The sequence below is a fragment of the Streptopelia decaocto genome (assembly GCF_964273445.1).
Source record: "Streptopelia decaocto genome assembly, chromosome: 2".
Lineage (NCBI taxonomy): Eukaryota > Metazoa > Chordata > Aves > Columbiformes > Columbidae > Streptopelia > Streptopelia decaocto.
This window is the reverse complement of record NC_138655.1, coordinates 100,523,554-100,544,442: the sequence shown is the minus strand read 5'-3', so window position 1 is coordinate 100,544,442 and position 20,889 is coordinate 100,523,554. Positions and strand designations below refer to the sequence as shown.

Below are 20,889 nucleotides of genomic sequence, written 5' to 3'. Positions count from 1 at the left end.
ACTGTCTTCAATATGATAGCTGTATCTATTGAAAACATTTTTTACTTACTTTCAGTTACTAATAAATTAGTTTCTAGACTTGGTATAGGAAAAATGCCTAAAGAACATATTTGGCCTTTAGAAAGGCCATTAATAGACTTAGTTCTCTCAGACATCGGTAAATGAACATTGTATTGGGGTGTTTCAAGTATTTCTGGGCTGGGGGAACAGGACACGCTCTACAGAAAAGGGTTCAGCTTTGAATGGTGAAATCTGGTATGCAAAGCAGACTCATTTCAAAGAACTTCTCACCATCTAAGGCAGTCAAGGATAGATTAAAACTAGGCTTCTGCTGTGGTTGCCCAAAATTGTCATAGGTATGCCTTTTCTTATTGAACCATAATTACAGTTTGTTAAAATCCCATGTAATAGCAGGAAACTTACTAAAAAGCTACATGGTTTATGAAAATACTGACTTACCCTTAACTTAAAATTTTGTTTCTTAACACTACAAACAACATGCTCTGAAGATAAATATATTAATTAATATACTCTATGAAAAGGTAAAGAATTGCAGAACACAGGACATGAAATCAGATTTGTAATGGGGTCAGTATCTTTATTAGTGATAAGAGATGAGGAGAGAGATCATGCTATGTTAAAGAAATAATCTTCCAATGAGAAATACAGAATAACCTGTTTGCCAAAAATTCAAGATCAAATGCAGTCTTGAGTCTTCCTCACCCTTTTTTTTTCCAGGACAAAGGTATCAGAAGGTACGTGCTAGCTTCTGCTTGAAGTAAAGGCTAACAGTAATTTGTGGACAGGCCACAACAGGGTGACAGGTGGAAGTGACAAAATACAGTGACTACTCCAAAATACCAATTATTAAATTCTGTAAAACAAAATTAAGCTGCTATTGAAAAGCATAAGCTGTGTAGATGCCAAGTACAATTACAGCTAACCAAAGAAACACCTTTCATCACCATCCAGAAAGTCTAATATGTACACAATTAGATACCACATTTCCAGAGCCAGCAGAGGGAAGGAAGGTGGGACTAGGCAGTGATCCCAACCTCTCCAAATACTGCTGGCTCCAAGCTAGCAGGTCCACATCACCAAACACAGCCATATATGACATTAAGAAAGAGGTATAAGCAGATGCCAGAGTTCAGAAGGCTTGTGAAAGAACAACTGTCCCAAAAAAACGGAATTCCAGAAATCAACTGAATACTTAGACAACTAGGTGTTATGTTATGGTATGTTGTGGTATAGTCTGTGTCATATTAGTATAACAAAAAAACCTGTTCTGGTCCCTTCTCTCACTCTGCAATAGATAATGCAGCACATTATATAGACAGAGATATTGATGAAGACAGAGAATAAGCTAGAGATCAAACTGACTGAGGTCATGACTAACTCATGCTAAAACAGACTGAAAGTACAGATCTATGTTCTCAGCATATGCCTAACCCATTAGAAAAAGAAGTATTCTCATATCATCAAACTTTCTTTTGCCAGAGACTACAATACATACTCATCTGCAAACAGACAGCTGAGAAAACTCCCCTAGATAAAGTCACGTATTAACCTGGATTCTTCCAATAATAAGGGGACAAGCAGCTATTGCTTCTGTGAATTCCGGCTGTCAGTTCTCTGTAGCTTCATGAATACTAGGTACATATAAATAAGCCCAGAGCCTCCGTACAGACCAACTGTCAGCTCTACTGAAAGATTTATATTAATTTACACTTCCACTTATCTGCATCCTCTCCAGGTGTCAACATATTGAAGGAATTCTGGTACAGCATTGCTTTAGATTTGGGGGAATTGCTCTTAGAAGTAATTAATCTCCCAGCACCAACAAGACCCAAAGACTTACTTAAACCCAGAGTATTTTTGCTAACAATTTCAGCAGCTTAAGCAACTCTACAGAATATGCATGTATCTGATGCAGTCAGAATTCACTGCAGTACCTTCTCTGTCTCTGAGAACTAGTGCATGTCTAATCTGCTCAAGAAGTGCAGACAGCTTAGTATTTATAACAGAAGTTAGCAATGCTGCCATCTCACAGACGGGGAAACCAAAGCAGAGAGATGAAGAAACATTTCTGTTCTGCTGCCAAAGTCCAGAACATAATGAGGGCCCTGGGACCCATCCCATACTGTACACTGCTTTAATTATTAGACCACATAAAGCAGGTATATGATTGTACAGAGTGCTCTGAAGAACCAACATTCTGCCTCTAGGGAGAAAATACAGTCTTACTAGCTGCAAATGTATTAACACAGTTTACTATTTTCACACCAAAAAATGTTAAAAAAAAAAAAACCACAACAAAAACCAAACCACCACTATCAAAAGTGTGAATGTCTAACTTTTTGGGTTATATCATATACCTTCTCATCTGCTTTGTCTAGCTTGCCTCTAGGCTAGGAACATTCCCTCTGAATGTAAGCTGAATTCCTTTTATTTGCAGCAAGTATTACAAAACCAGGGGTTTTTAGAATATTTACTAACCAAGAAAGGTTAGTCAAAAAATGAGGTCAAAAGTCCTGTGAACTAAGGAAAACTTTCAGTTCAAATTTTTAATGGTAGAAAGCATTCAAGCATCAAGCAAGCCTCTGTTCAGCAGACCGCTGAACTTGGGGAAAAGCCTCAACAGCACAATGGCACAGTTACAATGCAATAATGCTATTACTAACATCTACTCTTTCCTGTAATCCTTGCCTTCACATATGGCAACCTTATTTATCATGTGCAACACCTAGCTCCAATGCAACTTGCAATACAACTCCACAGTTATGTTTACACTGACCATCAGGGTCATCCTCTAGCTAAAACCCTAAGTCTACAATGCAAATTCCTCATCTTGAGCCCGAAGACTGTAACTTGGATAAAGTAGGCCTAAAATGAAATATCTGCTCAAGTTCTCAATTTTAGCCCTGATTCCTCCCTAAATTCTTAACCTCTTCTACCATATGCCCCAGAAAACTAAGAAGTAAAAATCTAAAAATTCTGTCCTTGACTCCCTTCTGTTCTACGATTCCTTTTGCTGTTGTTTTTATGCAGTCCAAGGTTCTGCTTTGCTTACAGTCACACCATAGAGCTTTTGTCAGAAAGTAGAGTGGAGACGGTACCTTAACCGTATCCTAAATAATTACAAAGATGTAATTCAAAATAGAGATTACCCAGGCAGTCTTTCTGCAACCTCCTTGCCACTCAGCAGTTCTATTGTACATTCTGTGTCCATGATCATAGAACCATTTTGGTTGGAAGAGACCCTCAGGATCGACTCCAACCATAACCTAACCTAACCTTAGCACTAAACCATGTCCCTAAGAACCTCATCTAAATGCCTTTTAAACACTCTCAGGGATGGTGACTCCACCACTTCCCTGGGCAGTCTGTTCCAATACCTGACAACCCCTTCTGAGAAGGATTTTTTTTCCTAATATCCAATCTAATCCTCCCCTGGCACAACTTGAGGCCATTTCCCCTTGTCCTATCACATACTACGTGGGAGAAGAGACAAACACCCTCCATGGTACAACCTCCTTTCAGGAAGTTATAAACAGCAATAAGGTCTCCCATAAGCCTCCTTTACTCCAGGCTAAACAGCCCCAATTCCCACATCTGCTCCTCATCAGACTTGTACTTCAGGCCCCTCATCAGCTTCGTCACCCTCCTTTGAACTCTCTCTAGTGCCTCAATGTCCTTATGATGAGGCGGGCAAAAGTAAACACAGGATTCAAGGTGTGGCCTCACCAGTGCCAAGTACAGTGGGACAATCACTTCCCTATTCCTGCTGGCCATACTACTCCTGATACAAGCCAGGATGCTGTTGGCCTTCTTGGCCACCTGGGCACACTGCTGGCTGTTCAACCGGCTGTTGATTAACATCCACAGATCCTTTTCTGCCAGGCAGCTTTCCAGCCACTCTTCCCCAAGCCTGTAGCACTGCCTGGGGTTGTTGTGACCCAAGTGCAGGACACAGCACTTGGCCTTGTTAAACCTCCTACAGCTGGCCTCAGCCCAATGATCCACCCAGTCCAGATCCCTCTGTAGAGCCTTTCAACCCTGCCACCCAACACTCAACACTCCCACCCAGTTTGGAGTCATCTCTAAACTTACTAAGGATACACACAATCCTCTCATCCGGACCACTGATAAAGAGAGTAAACGGAACTGGCCCCAATACTGAGTCCTGGGGAACACCACTCATGATCAGCCATCAACTGGATTTGGCTACATTCACCACAACACTTTGGGCCCAGCCACCCAGCCAGTTCTTTATCCAATGAAGAGTTCACCCATCCAAGTTGTGAGCTGCCAGTCTCTCCAGGAGAATGCTGTGGGATATGGTGTCAAAGGCTTTACTGAAGTTTAAGCACACAACATCCACAGCTTTTCCTTCACCTACTAGCTAGGTCACCTTGTCATAGGAGATCAGGTTGGTCAAACAGGACCTTCCTTTCATAAAGTCATGTTGACTGGGCCTGATCTGGTAAGTGAGAAGGGAAAGTAGGTAATCCACAGAACAAACCCTACATTTATATGCAAAGATACTGTTCTACTGTCTGCAAAATGTTACCAGCAGGTTAAAAAACCAAAACAAAACAACAAACAAACAAAAACAACAAACAAACAAAAAATCTTTCAAGCACTCTATTCCATTTTTGTGAGCTGTTAAGCCAAGTATGACTATGCAGGCTTTTCCTAGCTTATGGATGAATTTCATCCAGCTGATCTTCCTTACACCCTGACCTTCCAAAGTGGGGAAAATATAAGACTAATCTGCAAAAGCATCTATACATGTATTTAGTCGCCCAAGAAAAATAGGATTCTACATTCAGTCAGATAGCACTTCATGTACGTGTTCACATTTGAATGAATGCTCAAGAAAACGGTAGCCAGGAACCTACTGATTTTATGGAGAACTAGAAACACAGTAGGGGGAAAAGAGAGAGACAGTAGACCCCTTGCAATGCAGTTAATACAGCCAGCAAGTTAAGATAAGTCCAGTATTACATAAAGATTTGAAAACCCATATGTCAACATTAACAATTTTACTTGTTTTAACCTCACAAAAAGACCTATTTCTGTGCCATTCTCTTATAAATGCATTGCCTTCAGCCTCTCCACACCTACATTCTCAGCTCCTCAGCCCAGCCAAACCACCAGCCTTCCTTATTTCTTAGATGGTATTAAACCTGAAAGGTGATTGTCTTTTAGAAAATAGGAATACTACAAAGAATTCTGCCCACAGGCACACAACCTTGTAGTTTTATGTTGTTATCTGTTTTTACCTTCCATTCTTCTGCTAATCCTTACTGCACATCAAGTGTTGGTAAGCATACAAGCGCTTAAGGTACCATTTTTGTCAGATATGTTTCTGCACTGTTGGTAAAACCTATCCACTGCACCACAGCTAGCCACCATCCAAAATTTCTTAAGACCCTACAGCCAATTCAAGCAAAAAAGAAAGTAACTTTTCAATGAGCATGAGAAGTGCTATTTTTATGAGTGAATTGGATCCATAATGCTATCAAACTGTGCAAGGCATTTTATCTAACTGCATCTGTTTTATTTTAGTACTTGATCTATCTTCCCCACATTTAAAAAATGTTACAGCATCACCATTAAAGGGAATTCTCACTTGTTTTGTCTGTAATTATTTATGCCAAATAAAAACAGCAGAGACAAAGCACAGCAGATGGAATATTTTTCCCACATTTTTGCATAAACATCCAAGCTGAGGGAAGGGATAAACAGCTGGAGAAATGCAACATCCTCCTAATAAAATGCAAGGCTCTTAAAGCTTCCCTTAAGCTTCCATTACAGCTATCAGTAGGAATCAGAGTTAAGACATATCTCTTCTGAGTTCTGCTCTGGGCTTATTTGTCCCCATGTGATGCTCAGGTGAATGAGAGGCATCCATTTTCCCTAGAATATAACACAGAAGGAAAATGAGCAGAAAACACTGCAGACCCACCAAAGCTAACACAACTTTATCTACATTTAAACCCATCTTTACTCAAACTAAATCCTTTCACAGGCTTTATGAGGAACTACATGGCTGAAGCTTGATTTCTCTTAACAATATACTCGTACCTAGCACTATGGAGAAGGAGAAAGTTGGGTAGATCATACAGCTACATTACAACCTTCAGCAGGACACACAAAGAGTAACAAAAAAGGCAATTACTCAAGTTGTTCAATGTTTCTCCTCACCAAAATAGTCTTTCAGACTCTGATTAAGTTATACATGCCATTAAAGGAACAACCTTAGAAAACACATTATCAAGTAGAGAGATTATTTATTCTGTTTCTAAAAACTATTACTATCCACCTACATAGTTACCGGTACAATATCACATATTTATATACAAAACTAAGTTTAGTTTTTAGTAAATTACATTTCTCTGTTCCAAAGAACCACTTGATAAAATATGACCTCTTTATATATGCATAAATGAAGCACCTATACACAGATAAACGCACCTTTATCAGCAATAGTTCCATTAGAACGTTTTTCCTCTAAAAGACACATGTTCACCTGACAACACTTAAAACCACATAACAACTCTTTACGTAACTAAATAACTCTCACCTAGTTTTACAATATACTGTAATCAAGGTTTCAACTATGAAGGCAAAAGCATAAATACAAGCATCCACCACACATTTAGGTACTGGTGAACTCTTACTATGCATTTTTTTCCATTATATGACTAGCCCATTTGAAGATTTCACTTACTAATCATGCATTCCAAGCTCTGTTTGGCTGCTATCATTGGTAGATGAAGAAATAATCTGGACACATATTCTGCAAATAAACACACAGGCAAGGGTACAAGACAGTGTCTGCAAGAGCCTTCACAGAAGTGCTGATTAAGGCACAACAAAAGAGGAGCTTCATCTGTTTAGATGAGGTATTTTTTTCATGGCCTATCAAAAAAAAAGGACTTGGAAATCACAGAACAAAAAAGACTGGAAGACAACGGCTGCTCTCCGCAGTAGTCATACATTTAATTTACAGCTTCAAATAACACGCTAGGCCTATCATCACTTTAGGATTAGTTGAGTACAGGTTCCCCAACTTGTAATATTACAATTGTAGAATTTGCTTTGCCCCATTTCTTCATACACTATACAATGTCCCCTCCTGCCATCCTCACCCAGGGCAGACTACTAATCAGAACTTCCATAGAACCCTTTCCAAATATTTCTGCAAAGCCACAAGTAATGAAGATTCACGCCATGAAATGAGATCAGAGATTGTACAGCAAGGAGATCATTTCAAACACCAATAAGAAAGGGGGTTTTGTGTACCACCTATAGAGACTTAAAAGAATTCCACCAATGTAATTTGTCAAGTGACTGAAGTCACTTGAGTGAGGTACTGAAATGCCTTTGTAGAGGAACTGCATCGCATACTAAACAGCTCTTTACTATCAAAGATACAAAAAAAACCTCAATGGCTGAAAATTCAGGTTATACCAGTGCAAATTAGAAATAAGACTTCCTTAGAGAGAGGCAATCGACCCTTGAAAACACTAAAGGTAACTTCCAAGAATAGCTACAAATACTTTACATCCTGAAAGAAGATACATTTAGTCAAGCATCGCTGAAAGAAAGATTTTTATCAAATATATGTTATTGGTCTCAGATAACTAACTGAAAGTAACTAATAGATGAGTCAGATTAGATTGTCTAAAGATACCTTATGTTCTTCAAGCCTGCTGCTTCAGTTTTGTCTGAATTAAAAAAAAAAAAATTAGCCTTTGAGATTTTTTTCAATTACACAGAGCTCAGTACAATATACTTGCCTTGCTAGACATCAGTAAGTTCTTTCACACCTATAAGCTCCTGTCTGGTGAAATGTTTGGGTAATGGTCCTTCCAAAGCTAAAAATCAGATGAGACAAGCAGATGCAGATTTGGTTTTAATTTGAAAATAAGCAGAGTCATCAACAAAATAACACTTTCGTGAGCAAGACCTCTTAGCATCTGAATTTCCATTGCAAGAATTTCCTTAGCACTGATCCAGTAGAACACCATTCCTCAACTGTGCATTTAAGAACTTGTTTCAACTAGGACTGCAACACTCAGAGATTCAAATAAAAACTGTTATGTCCTTTTTTTTAAGTTCCTCTGTGCTCATTTTGCTGAATGCTCCAATATTTGAACACTGACACACAAGCATATTCTTGAGATTAGCCAAACTGGTTAAGAATGATTACTTAAGACAGTTACACTGCAGATTCATTTTTGTCTTTTCATCTGTCACACAATGCATTAAAGCTTTGGTCTGTGTCCTCTTGGTTTCTGGGTCCTAGGTTTCTATTCAGGACAAGCTTAAATTCATATCAGTACACTTATGAGGCAGGGGAAAGATGAGGAGGAAAAGAAGACAGAACCTTAAGACTGGCAAGAGCAAGAACCTAGGCTTCTTCACATCTGCTTTAGAGTCCCGGCAAAGTTAAAATTCCCTCTTAGCGGGTGCAAACTGAATTGCTCACCCGCTACATGTAACAACCAACAATAGAGAAAAACGTCCCATCTGTTTTGATATAAGCCAAAACAAAAAAAAAAACAACACAAACAAACAACAACAAAACAAACAAACACACACATACACACATGAAATCAGTCTGTTCTGCTCTGTCAGCACTTCAGATAAACTCCAGTCAGAAAAACGGTCCTGAAACCTGGCAGGATATGCATACTTGTCCTGTACCACATGTACAGGCCATGTGCTCCTTATGCCCTGATGTATGGTCTTCTTACCAATAACATCCTCTCAATATACAGTTACTTTCACTACTATTTGAAAATATTCTAATAACCAGACTACACAAAAATGGGAAATTCTTGCAGTACTTATACATATGGGCAGTTTAGGTTGGGCAGAGTGATGAATTCACTAAGAAATTTCTTTCTTCTGAAGGTGTATTTGTTGCTACATATTTTTTGTGGGTTTGGGAGATGAGAGGAAGAAAGAGCTAGAACAGCTTATAGAAAACATTGAGGAATAAGGCAAAGCAATTTTTCCTGTATAATGCTTTGATTTTGAAATGAAAACTCTCATTTCAAAAATTTAAAGAACAACCTTAAATTTAAAGAATGGTAAAATTAAAAAAAAATCTACATTGTCCCAATGTAAAACATTTTATCTTCAGGCTATTTAATTTTTATTTCAACTTTCAGCATTTAGTCAACTTAAACACATTTTAAAAGTCCCCCAAATCCAAGCCATTATTCACATGCCCCAAGATTGCACTTTGATACCAGAACTTCTGCCAGAGAACTGTGAGAGTATTATATTGAGACCTACATTCCCCTTTGCTCTAACATACGAGAAAGATAAAATCCACAGCTGAATAATGCACACACATGTACCAACGTAAGCTTCTTAACAACAGCTGCATTCCCTTTTTTGTACTGCTTACAGTGTGGTGTTCCATTTTGAATCACCATATTTTGGGGGCCAGGCCCAAGTTATTCCACAGTTATATTGCACCTTACACATTAGTTAAGGTCTCTGATCACAGCTTCTAGACACTATGGCAATATAAACAGTAAGCAAAGTTCTTTTCAGCTAACTGACAGAGGCACCTGAAAGTACCTATGCCCAAAGTAATCATGCCAGCATGGCAGAGAAAAAGTAGGGGTGAAAATTATACACCTTCATTTAATTTCAGTTATGCACAACATAAAAATGGGTGGAAGGAAAAAAACCCTGTTTGTTGCTTGCTGAAAAGAGTCCATTTCATTTATGCAAGGTCTGCAAGCAGTATGCATGTAAAATAGAAAGGACATGACATCATTGAGTGACTACACCACAGGAAAGACTGTTCTTTGCTTAAGTTTTTCTTCATAGAGTGATACAAGCTTGTGAACACAGTTACATTCTCACACTGAAGACTCACATAATCAAAGTATGCAAAATAAGAAAAATATCTGATATTATTTTAATTTTCATCTTAGCTTATCATCTGAAAGCAAGTTATCATGTTTAAACATTGTATGGTTTATTCTCTAAAGCATTCTTAGATGCATAAGTACAATTAATTGCCTCTACCTATAGTTAGAATACACTAATCTTAACATAAATTGACATAACTGCCTGTCTCCCTCCCTAAGAGTCTGCTTTTTTCCAAATTAACCTCAAGGCATAAGAACTAAAAATAATTTCTATCATACAGCTGCCTACAGAAAGTAACTGGAATGAATATATCTACTATAAAAATTAATTAAAATACATTCTTTTCACCACAGCAAATCCAGTTTAAATCTGGCACAGAAACAACTACTTGCTGGATGTATATTTCCATTTATAAAGATCTTTTCTTACATTTACAAGGGTCAAGTGCAAGCACTGAAGGAGATTCCTATGTGAACTTTATCTGCAATTTGATCCTTACACAGCATGCTAACCATTACACTGTACAATGATTTAATACTGGACATACACTTTAGCAGTTACAAATGATGGATTATTTAAAGGCATATGACTGTGACCTAGCCGATATACAAGCATTCAAAGCAGTATTTAATTTTGTTTTTTTGGAGGGGTGAGGTTGAGTTGCTGTAGGGCCTGTAAAAAAAATATTGAAAAATAAGTGGCTCATCACAAAAGGATTAAAAAATGGCCACTGACATGTTAAAAATAAATAATACACATTTGATAAACAGCCACACTATTTTAAACCTGAGACTATTAAAGTATATAGGTATCTCTGTTTTTTCACCAAGTTTTCATAGCACAGGAAGAAAAACCCCTGTTTCATTATCATGCTAACACTCGCCAACCTTCTAAAGCATGCTATTTAATTATATTAGTTGATAAAACAGGGTGAAAGCTCAGTAGAAGTCAGTGAAAACTGTCTCATCCCATGTGTTTCATTTCAGGCTGGGGGTTGGTTTTGCCCCTCCTTCTCTTTGCCATTTAAATAAACATAAGCAGTTATGCAATCCTCTGTAAAATCTGAAAGAATTTTTCCCCCTAAACCTACTCATGTAGACCTTGCAAAACATGGGAGATCGCCTGTCAGCAGCACCTACTGCAAGATTCAAAGCTGCGAACGTTTAAGACACACACATTTCACTTGCACATTCAGCACCGCGTAGGATGCACCCAGCTTTCCCGTGGAAGATTTTCACCCAGGTACAAAAGGTTTTACCCAAGCTTGAAGAAACACTACTTGCAACCGCTGCTGTTTTGGGAAGTGTTTGGTTTTTTGGTTTTTTTTTGTTTTGTTTTTTGTTTGTTGTTGTTGTTGTTGTTTTTTCAATCTATGTAGCCTAAGTCACAGATTAATTCACGGAATTTTGTCTGCTCCCAGTTTTTTTCACCCGTGTGTACTGCACTTGGCTTAATACCTGCGGGTGTTAAACTGCAGTCCCTAAACAGTCTCCCACACCTGATGCTAGTTTTCATGGAGGACGCTGTATAGGAGCAGATCTCGGAGACAGCCTTCAGCTAACACTCGGGCACTCAGGAAAAGAAAGAAAAAAAAAAAAGGCAAATCGTCTTCACCCATCGATCTCCATAAAAGGGGACCGCTTGTTCTGCATAACAACACGAAGAAGCAGCTGCAGAGGCTTTGCTGTCGTATCTAGATAATGGCTAATATCAGAACGTTTGGTGTGTGCGCAAGGTGGATCTTTCCCCCAGCTCCTCCGGGAGATGCCCAAAGGCAGAGCCCGGCTTGCCAGCCGCCCACAACCAGGCGCCAGCATCGCCCGTCCACCGATCTACCGCGGCAGTGCCGCCAGGAGCGGGGAAACATTCTCCCCCACCCCGCGCAGGTTGCGGCCGCGCCTCCCCTCCCCAATGGCGGCGGAAGATGAGGGTGCCGGGGCCCATCCCCACAGGCAGGTAAAGGAGAGCAGCTCCGCACCGAGCCCCTCTCCCCGCCGGACCAGTCGCTTCCCCGGGGCTCTCGCGGGAGAACAGAAGGGACGCAGAGAATGGGGGAGACAACGAGGGGGTTAATCCTGCGGAGGAAAGCTGCTACTGCCGCCGCCTCGCGCGCAGCCCCCCGCGGCCGTTACATAACAGCCGCACGCAGCAAGGCAGGGCGCAGCGCGCCCCTCCGGTAGGGGCGGGCCACTGGTCGCGCGGCAGCAGCGGGCACCACCAGCCCGGGGCAGCTTCTCCAGCACGCCCAGCCCCTCCTCCCCTGGCGCCTTCGTTAACCGAACAGAAATATATTAGCCAGCGCGCTAACGAGGCGGGAGAGGGCAAGAAAAACACCCCCCACACCCCCCGAAAGGGGTGCCCACTCACCGCCGGCTGTCGAGTGGCTACAAGTCCCGTCAGCCCAAGCTGCCACGGCCCCAGGCTCCGGCGCTACCGAGAGCCCGTGTGAAGCCGGCGCGGCAGCTCCGGCAAGCTCCGCCCTCGCTGCCCAGGCATTGGCAAGCGTCCGGCACCGCCTGCCCGCCCCTCCGCCGCTGGCCTCTATAGGCCGGGCGGGCCGTCCGGCGCGCGACCGCTCCCGCCCCCGCCCCCCGCGGAGCCTGAGGTAATGAATAACGCAGGGGCAGCTGCTGCTTTTGCTGCCTTAAATGGCTGGTTGCGCCTGGCGGCGCCTTTGCCCGCTCCTCCCTGCGTGTTGCCGGGTGCTGGGCAGCAGGTGGGCCGGGGCAGGTGGAGGGGAGGCCAGGAGTTGATAGCTCTCTGAGCGCTCCCCTAGTCGGGAGTAGGGGCGGCGCGGGGCGGGACCGTCACCCTCCGCCCCGGCTGGCGGGGAAGTCGAGGCCAGGTCCCCCAGCTTCCGCCATCCCGAGCATCCTATTCCCCCCTCCCGATGGAGAAGCGGAGAACGAGTGGCACCGCAGTCCTCTGTGGCCTCTCAAGCTCTGGCAGGTCTGGTCCGGATTGCTAGTAGGTTGTGCTTTAAGCTGTAGTTGTTGACATAAAGTAAATAAAAATCACGTGGAAGACAGGGCTGTGCAGTGCAGTAGGCATTCCATAAAACCTTGCATTCCTTTAGCTTGCCACTGGCCTAGGAGCAGGCCTGCCCTAATCTGGAGTAACCCCATGCAAAATCTTAGAGCACAGATAGTCCAGGAGTCAGCAGAAATCTAATGAACTGTTGTTGTGCATCCTCATACCTTCATTTGTAACCAGACTCCAATGACCTGGCAGAGCTTGGTGGACCATAACTTGACAGCTGCTGTGCTGGAATCCAGTTAAAACAATCTACCTGTGGAGGTGAGGGAGAATTCCAGTTGCTGGTACAGATCTCGCTCAGAGACAAACACACACTATGGATCTGCAGGTACCTGGATCCCTGATCTCCCCTGCTGCTGTACCCTAGACATGAGCCCCCAAAGCCAGCAGTGCCACTCCAATGGCTGGTACAGACCTCCTCACTCACAAACACATGCACTGTGGATCTCTCAGTAGCTAGGCTTAGACATGCAGTCCATCCAGTAAATGGCTGTGGATCCCAGGTCTCCACAGTTGCTGACATCTGGCCACACTAGTCGCAAGACCATCACAGTCCCACTCATGCTGCTGGAACAGATTTCCTTGCACACAGCAGCACATAACCATGCACTCTGTGGACCTTTCCAGTAACCAGGCACACACCACCCAATAGCTTAGACACGCAGTCCACCCAGCCTGGATCTTTTTTCTCTCCAGTTGCCCCCTGCACAGACACACACATACACATGCAGTGTCTCAGTTGACCTTCAGATCTTACAGCCTCTTCATCACTTGACATAGACCTCCTGGTCCCTTTGGATGTGAGCTTCTCCAGTTGCCTCACTCCCACAGACACACCTTGTGCCCACACCTCTTGATCTCATTTCCACCTAGTTTGGCTTAATATTTGTACTCTCACTTGGTTTAATTGCTTGCACCGTAGACACATATGACCCCTGATTCACACTGCAGTCTGTTGGCACTTGTTTTTACTCACTCCAGTCTTTCCAATGAATGACACTGGTGATATGCAGGCCCTATAATCCATGGCTTAACTCCAGTTGCTGACACTTAGAGCTTCATACGATCACATCCACACAGAACAGAGAACCCCCTCATCTAGGAATATATTTAGAAATGGAATTTAAGAAGGCAGGACAGCAGGTAATGATCAGGTGCAGGGCATGGCCAGATAACCGTACTGACCAGCAACCTGTTTACACATGAGCAACCCTTTTTGTCCTTTTAGTCCTCTATTTACCTGCATTCATTCCTCTCCCAGACACCATGGTCCCTCCATTTCTTTGCCTTTGGTTTGTTCCCTAAACATGCCATAAGACGTCTTGTGCAATCACAAGATTCACTGAATAGGAATAGGAAGAGGCTTCCTAGAGAGGTGGTCTATGCCCTCTGCTTGCCATTGTTGCTTTGTGCTATATGTAGTATGTGGAGATGGGATTTTTATCAAATAACATAATGACACTTAATTTCTGGTCACGCTTTGAAGACCCCTGTCCTCAAATAGAGGTTTAATTTAGCAATTTAGTTTAATTAAAATTATGAATTTAGTTTCCAGTCCTGAATGTGTACTGTTGAAAATGTGCCATCATCCAGTTTTGGTAAAGACAAATGAGTCTCAAGAAGAAATCAAAGATATTTCAGGGCAAGCATGTTCTGCCAACCTAATCTTGTCTCCATTCCATCCTTCAGTTCACCATCTGCTAGGTAGCTCACCCTCCAGGGGCCACAGTGGGGAAGAGAAAAAATGTTTTATTTTGTTCTTCAACTGATGTTTCTTGTTCAAGACACTTATATTTTACAGCTCCCAAACTAAGTTTTATAAAGCTGTATTATAAAATCACAAAAGCCCATTTTAAGGTTATCTGTATTTGGTTTATGTGGCAAGGTTTTGGTAGCAAAGGTGCTACAGGGGTGGCTTCTGTGGGAAGATGCCAGAACCTGGCTCCATGTCAGACAGAGCCAGTTCCAGCTGGCTCCAAGACAGATCCACAGCTGGCCAAAGCTAAGCCCAGGGGCAGCACGCTGTGGTGGTATATTTAAGAAGGGGTAAAAAATGCTGCACAACAGCAGCAGCTGGGAGAGAGGAGTGAAAATATGTGAGAGAGACAACTCTGCAGACAGCCAGGTCACTGAAGGAGGAGGGGCAGGATGTGCTCTGGGCACCATTGCACAAATTAATCTGCAACCTGTGCTGAAGACCATGGTGATGTACATGTTGTCCCCTGGCAGCCCATGGTGAGCAAATATCCACCATGCAGCTCATGGAAGACCCCACACAGGAGTAGGTAGATGGTCCCTGAAGGAGGTTGTGACCCTGTGAAGAGACTGCAGTGGAGCAGGCTCCTGGCAGGACCTGTGGCCCCGTGGAGAGAAGCCCAGGCTGGATAAAGTTTTGTGGTAGGACTTGTGACCACATTGGGGGACCCACGTTGGAGGAGTGTGGTCCTAAAGGACTGCACCCCCTGGAAAGGACCTACACTGGAGCACTTTGTGAAGAACTGCAGCCTGTGGGAAGGACCCACATTGAAGAAGCTCATGGAAGATGGTCTTCTATGGGAAGGACCCCACACTGGGACAGGGGAAGAGTGTGAGGAGGAAGGATCGGCAGAGACAAACTGTTATGAACTGACCACAACCCCCATTCCCCATTCCCCTGTACTGCTCAGGGGGAGGTTGTAGAGAAGCTGGGAGTGAAGTAATGTCAGGGATGAAAGAAGGGGTGGGTGGCAGGTGTTTTTAAATTTGTTCATATTTCTCAATACCCTGCTCTACTTAACTGATGATGAACTAATTTCCCCAAGTTGAATCCGTTTTGCCTGTGAGTGATCTCCCTTTCCTTATCTTGACCAATGAGCCTTTATTCTATCTCCTATTGAAGAAGGACAAAGAGTGGCTTGGTGGACACCTGACAGCTAGCCGAGGTCAACCCACTATATGATCACGCTACCTTAATAAAGCAATGTAACTATGGATTCATTTTACTCCTGTCTGCAAATTAACTCCTTCCATATTTTAAAGTGGGAGATTGGGCAGTTCTTCTTTGTCTGCATTTATTTTCATTTTTAACTCAAGAATGCCATCATCAACTGCTATGTATGCCTTCGACATTTATTCAAACAATAAAATCATGTTAATGCCAACATGCATCTACCTTGTGGATTTCTGCAGCATTCAGTACACTTACTTTACATGATACAAGGATTACAAGGATACAATTACACTTTACAATGAATTCCCTAGAGCTCCCAGAAGCCTTCCCTCAGCCCTGCACAAAGAATGATTTTTCTTGGTCCAGAAAATAATCTATTTAGTTTTACACTGACAAGACAGTAGTTCTCTGCCACAGAATAGGGCCTCACAGCAAATCTTGAGAGTATTCCAACCCTTGATTAGCTCAATCTCCTCTGGAAGTCTATTCCCCTACAAGGGAAAAAAAAAACAAAACAAAACAAAAACTAAACCAAACCAAGCAACCAAAAAAAGCCTGAACAAACAAATAAAAACAACAACAACAACAAAAATCCAAAACCCAAACAAAAACCCCCAAACAAATAAACACATAAACAAACAAACAAAAAAAAACCTTGACCATGACCTTGAGATCTCACTATTTTATCCTAAGATTAGCTGCATTTTCCCAAGAGGTTAGCACAACTGTGTTTGTAGGCTATAGCTGTAACTGAAGGATATTATCTTTTCTTCTAGAAAAAAGCCATGGTGGAAGGTCACATGTGAGTTCACATGTGAACTGACCTGGTGATTTGTCAGTGTGACCTAGCATTTCAAATTCCCTGTTGCTCTTCTAAATAAACATTTGAAAACATGGCTGATCAAGTGTCATTCTCCCTGACACACTCTTTTTAGATATTCCCAAGCTACTGCAGCAGGACTATAGTTCCTTGGAATCCAGGAATGGAGCAGAATGCAGGCACTGGCCATACCCTGGGTCCTGCGGGGACTTTCAGAATGCAAAATTCCTACAAGCCCAAATTTAAGGATTGAACATTCTTGCCCCTGGGTGAATGGCAACAGAAAGTAGAAAAACTGGCCCCATGGTCTTCGTTTTCAGAGCTTCACAATAAGAAAAGCACAACCAAATTTCATGCTGAATTCCAGAATAATACTGATTTTAATTAACACTAGGAGAAGTATACAGATCTATTAAAAATAAAACTTCATATTTCCCTACTTCATTCTCTCCATCAGCCAACATGCCAGTTCTTCTTTCATTTCAAGACAAGGTCTTCTGGGTGGGATGCAGATCTGCTTCCTGCAGTTGATGCAGCTTCAAGTTTCTGTACTTACTGCCCATCCCTGTTATTTCTATAATGTTTATCCTCATATGAATTCTGTTCAAAGGTTTTGTTATTTTCAATATTTTTTTCTTTTTTTCTCCTTCCTTTCATAGTTCTCTACAAGACAGAGAATTCTCTCCTGCTTAGGCAGCTCCCTTGTTAATACATTAAGCCATTTCGACCAAGTTCACATTATTGTTATTGAAGGTCACTTTAGTTTGCTTGTAATTTGAAAATGTTGTAAGTTTTAATCAGAATATTTGTGTGAATCAAGGAGTATTAACTTGGTTGAAACTTCCATCAAAATGATGCCAGGTAGTCACTTCATTTGGAAAAACAGGGTGGTGGTTTTTTTTTTGTTTTTGTTGCACTTTTTAACCAGTTATTGAAATATTTACAGAAAAAAATCAATCAAGTCTACTCCAGTCTTTCATCTGGTCAAAATCAAGTACAATTTTTCAAGTTACAGAAATAGTCAAAAATATATTGTCATTTGTACATGTATGTGGACCATAAGTATTGTCAATGTCATGCTATGTTACACATAGTCCATTTACATGTACAATATACAGCTATGTGTTTAGTCTCAGTCATTTACAGGAAGGCAAAACTAGCTACCTGCCAGAACCCCACTAGCAGTGCAAATATATTTTTAATGTATAAAATTGCAAGGAATATTTAATTGTATAAATGACGTGGCAGAATTTCAAGTAGGTAAACAAGCATAAAGGACCATTGTCATGCACAGGAAGTTTGACTTAGGATATTCTGTATTTTGCATTGTACTGTGTTGTCCTGTAGCTTTGTGTAGAAACTAATCTAATTATGTTTATGGAATCAGTGCTGCTCATCAATTTCATTGAAATATGAATTAATAATAAAATCGTGCAAATATAGAAGCTGGAGTTCAGGAGATGTGCACATGTGTTAATGAAATAACTTGATCACACTAATAGTGCAGAGCACAGTCCTGCAAATGCCTGACCATTATAGAATTCCTTATTTATTTTTATTTGCCAAAACTCCCATCAAAAAATATTAATGAAAATTTGAACTTGAATCAGACCACACAAAACTTTAGAAGCTACAAAGGTAAAAACAGCCTATCTCACTCTTCTCTGTTGCACACAGACCCTTTTTGGGAGTACCCTATCACATGCTCTTTCTTTCAGATGGAATGCTGTTCTAACCTATATTATATTATATTATATTATATTATATTATATTATATTATATTATATTATATTATATTATATTATATTATATTATATTATATTATATTATATTATATTATATCATATCATATCATATCATATCATATCATATCATATCATATCATATATTATCTTCCCCAACCACCTACCAAGAATTGAAAAGGAGTGAAGTAGGGCAGTGCAGAACAGCTCTGGAAAAGGATAAACTTCTGCAGCAGATCAAATAATTTGGATCAAGATTTAAGAAACCTGGATTCCAGTAGTGTATTTTGTACAGACTTTCCTTAGAGCAGCTAACAACATGCACATTCTCCCTCTGCATCTGTTTTGCAGCCATAAGCTTGGGATAATCCCTTTTACAGGAAGGATATCTGAGAGGCATAGAGCTATTGTAGCACAAAGCCATTACTTCAGAGGAAAAAAAATAATACTTTACCAGGGAAGCATTCAGTGATGTGAATGTTGTGACAAAAAGCTTTTAAGGCAGGTCCTTCATTCACTGAATATGTTAGCTCTATGTGAAGTGACTTAATAGTTAAAGCCATTACTTCATAGTTACAGATGGCACATTCAAAAGCCCACAGAACTTAAACACTTCTAAATATCTATACCCTGTATCATTTCATACAATGGACAAAGACTAAAGTAGTTGCTGCAGCTTTATTCATTTTTGGAATTCTTTTTCCCTCAGTTAACTGTTGAAATATAAGTTGTTGCTTTTTGCTCATTTACTCAATTCATTACATACAGTCCCAACTTCACTCTGTCTTTGTTATAACTGTTAACAGTTATTCAGAGCCCTAAAATACTCTCAAGAGAAGTATAAATCACGCCTGAAAGGAGGTTGTAGCATGGAGGGTGTTGGTCTCTTCTCCCAGGTAGCAAGTGGTAGGACAAGAGGAAATGGCCTCAAGTGGTGCCAGGGCAGGGTGAGATTGGATATTAGGAAACACTTATTCAGGGAAAGGGTTGTCAGGCATTGGAACAGGCTGCCCAGGGAAGTGGTTGGGTCACCATCCCTGGAGGTGTTTAAAAGACACATAAATGAGGTTCTTAGGGGCATGGTTTAGTGCCAGAGTTAGATTATGGTTGAACTCACTGATCCTGAGGGTCTCTTCCAACCAAAATGATTCTATGGTTCTATATGGAAATGGCCATGTCAAGCTATTTGCTTAGTGCAATACTTTTTCAGTACTGTTCTTCTTCTCGCAACCTACATTCTCAAATGTTTCAGGGAGAGGTGAGGAAGTCAAAACGAAAGAAAAAAAACTTTACAAATCTGCCCCCAGAACAGAAGAAGCCCTTCAGGTACTCGCAGCAATTAGCTGCTAGAATCTGAGAAGCTGGGTATATTACTGTTTAGTTTAACTTAAATTACTTTGTGTCAGGAGATGTGGAAACATATGAAGCATTTCTTAAACTCACCCATTTGTTCACCTCAAATGTCACTGACTGCCCTGGCACTAAATTCCACAAGCATTTTCTTTGTGTAAAAGTAAGAATTCTTCTTTTACTATGATATTTTATAACAGACTACTGTTAACAAGTGTTCATTGACTAGGAAATGAAGGGATAAGAGACATAGTATTGTGTTAAAACTGATTGTTATCCAAGCAGCTACCACCTGTCATCTTTTTTTTCTTGGCTAGAGACAATAATATAAGCCTGTCCAACAGTCTTAGTTGTGATAGTTTCTTTTTTTAGTGGCGTTAGGACAAACAGAACTTTGTCGGAGTTCATCCCATCAGCATGAATAGACACTGGTACTGCATGTGGACTTATTGTAATTCAGCCTAGAATCAACATGTGAAGTTCTGGCCCTGCTAAAACTAGGAGTCTTAACATTAGTATAAAATGAGTTAACATTTCATTTGTGATTCCCTAACTTTATTATGTACTGTAATTAAATAAAGCCATAGAAAAGGCAGTTGCAAAACAAAGCTCAATGATCTGTGGGTCTCTTCCAACTCAGGACATTCTATGAAAAATGAATCTGTTCTGTACTGCTTAGATAGCATGTGGCTCAACATGACAAGAAGCAAAGGGCCAAATACAATAAAGGTTCTCATATTTTGTGTTATTACTTGATTTAGCTCTAAAGTTGTATTTTGCCACTTAGTGGTTATTCCTTAGAAGTATTCAAATAGTTGAGTCCCACTCTTAATGTAGGCCTTCATCTATTACAAAGAAAAGCCAAGCAACTACAAAATACAAAGCAAACAGTCAACTAAAGTAAAATCAGTGTGTTTTCTGCTTGGTAATGAAAGCTAGTGCAAGAGTAGGTTTTGCTGCCCAATAGAGGTGCAGACTGTTCACGCTCAAGGCAGTGGCGCATACTCTGTCAAATTTGCTGAAGCTGATCAAGAAAGAGACCCTTGTCTTCAGGTGTTTAGAGGAGACGACTTCTACTTCTATCACCACTGTAACAGGACGTC

At 41.0% G+C, this 20,889-nt stretch overlaps 1 protein-coding gene across 7 annotated transcripts in view; it reads right to left on the bottom strand.

Annotated features, from left to right (window-relative positions):
• Nucleotides 1-12,365, bottom strand: part of TPPP (tubulin polymerization promoting protein) — an 80,197-nt gene extending 67,832 nt beyond the window's left edge. For all 7 annotated transcript variants that reach the window (XR_014183403.1, XR_014183404.1, XR_014183405.1 and 4 more), the window contains exon 1: nt 12,277-12,365. The gene's annotated coding sequence lies outside the window, so the exon portion shown is untranslated. The remainder of the gene's footprint in view (nt 1-12,276) is intronic.
• Between the last annotated feature and the right edge of the window lie 8,524 nt (nt 12,366-20,889).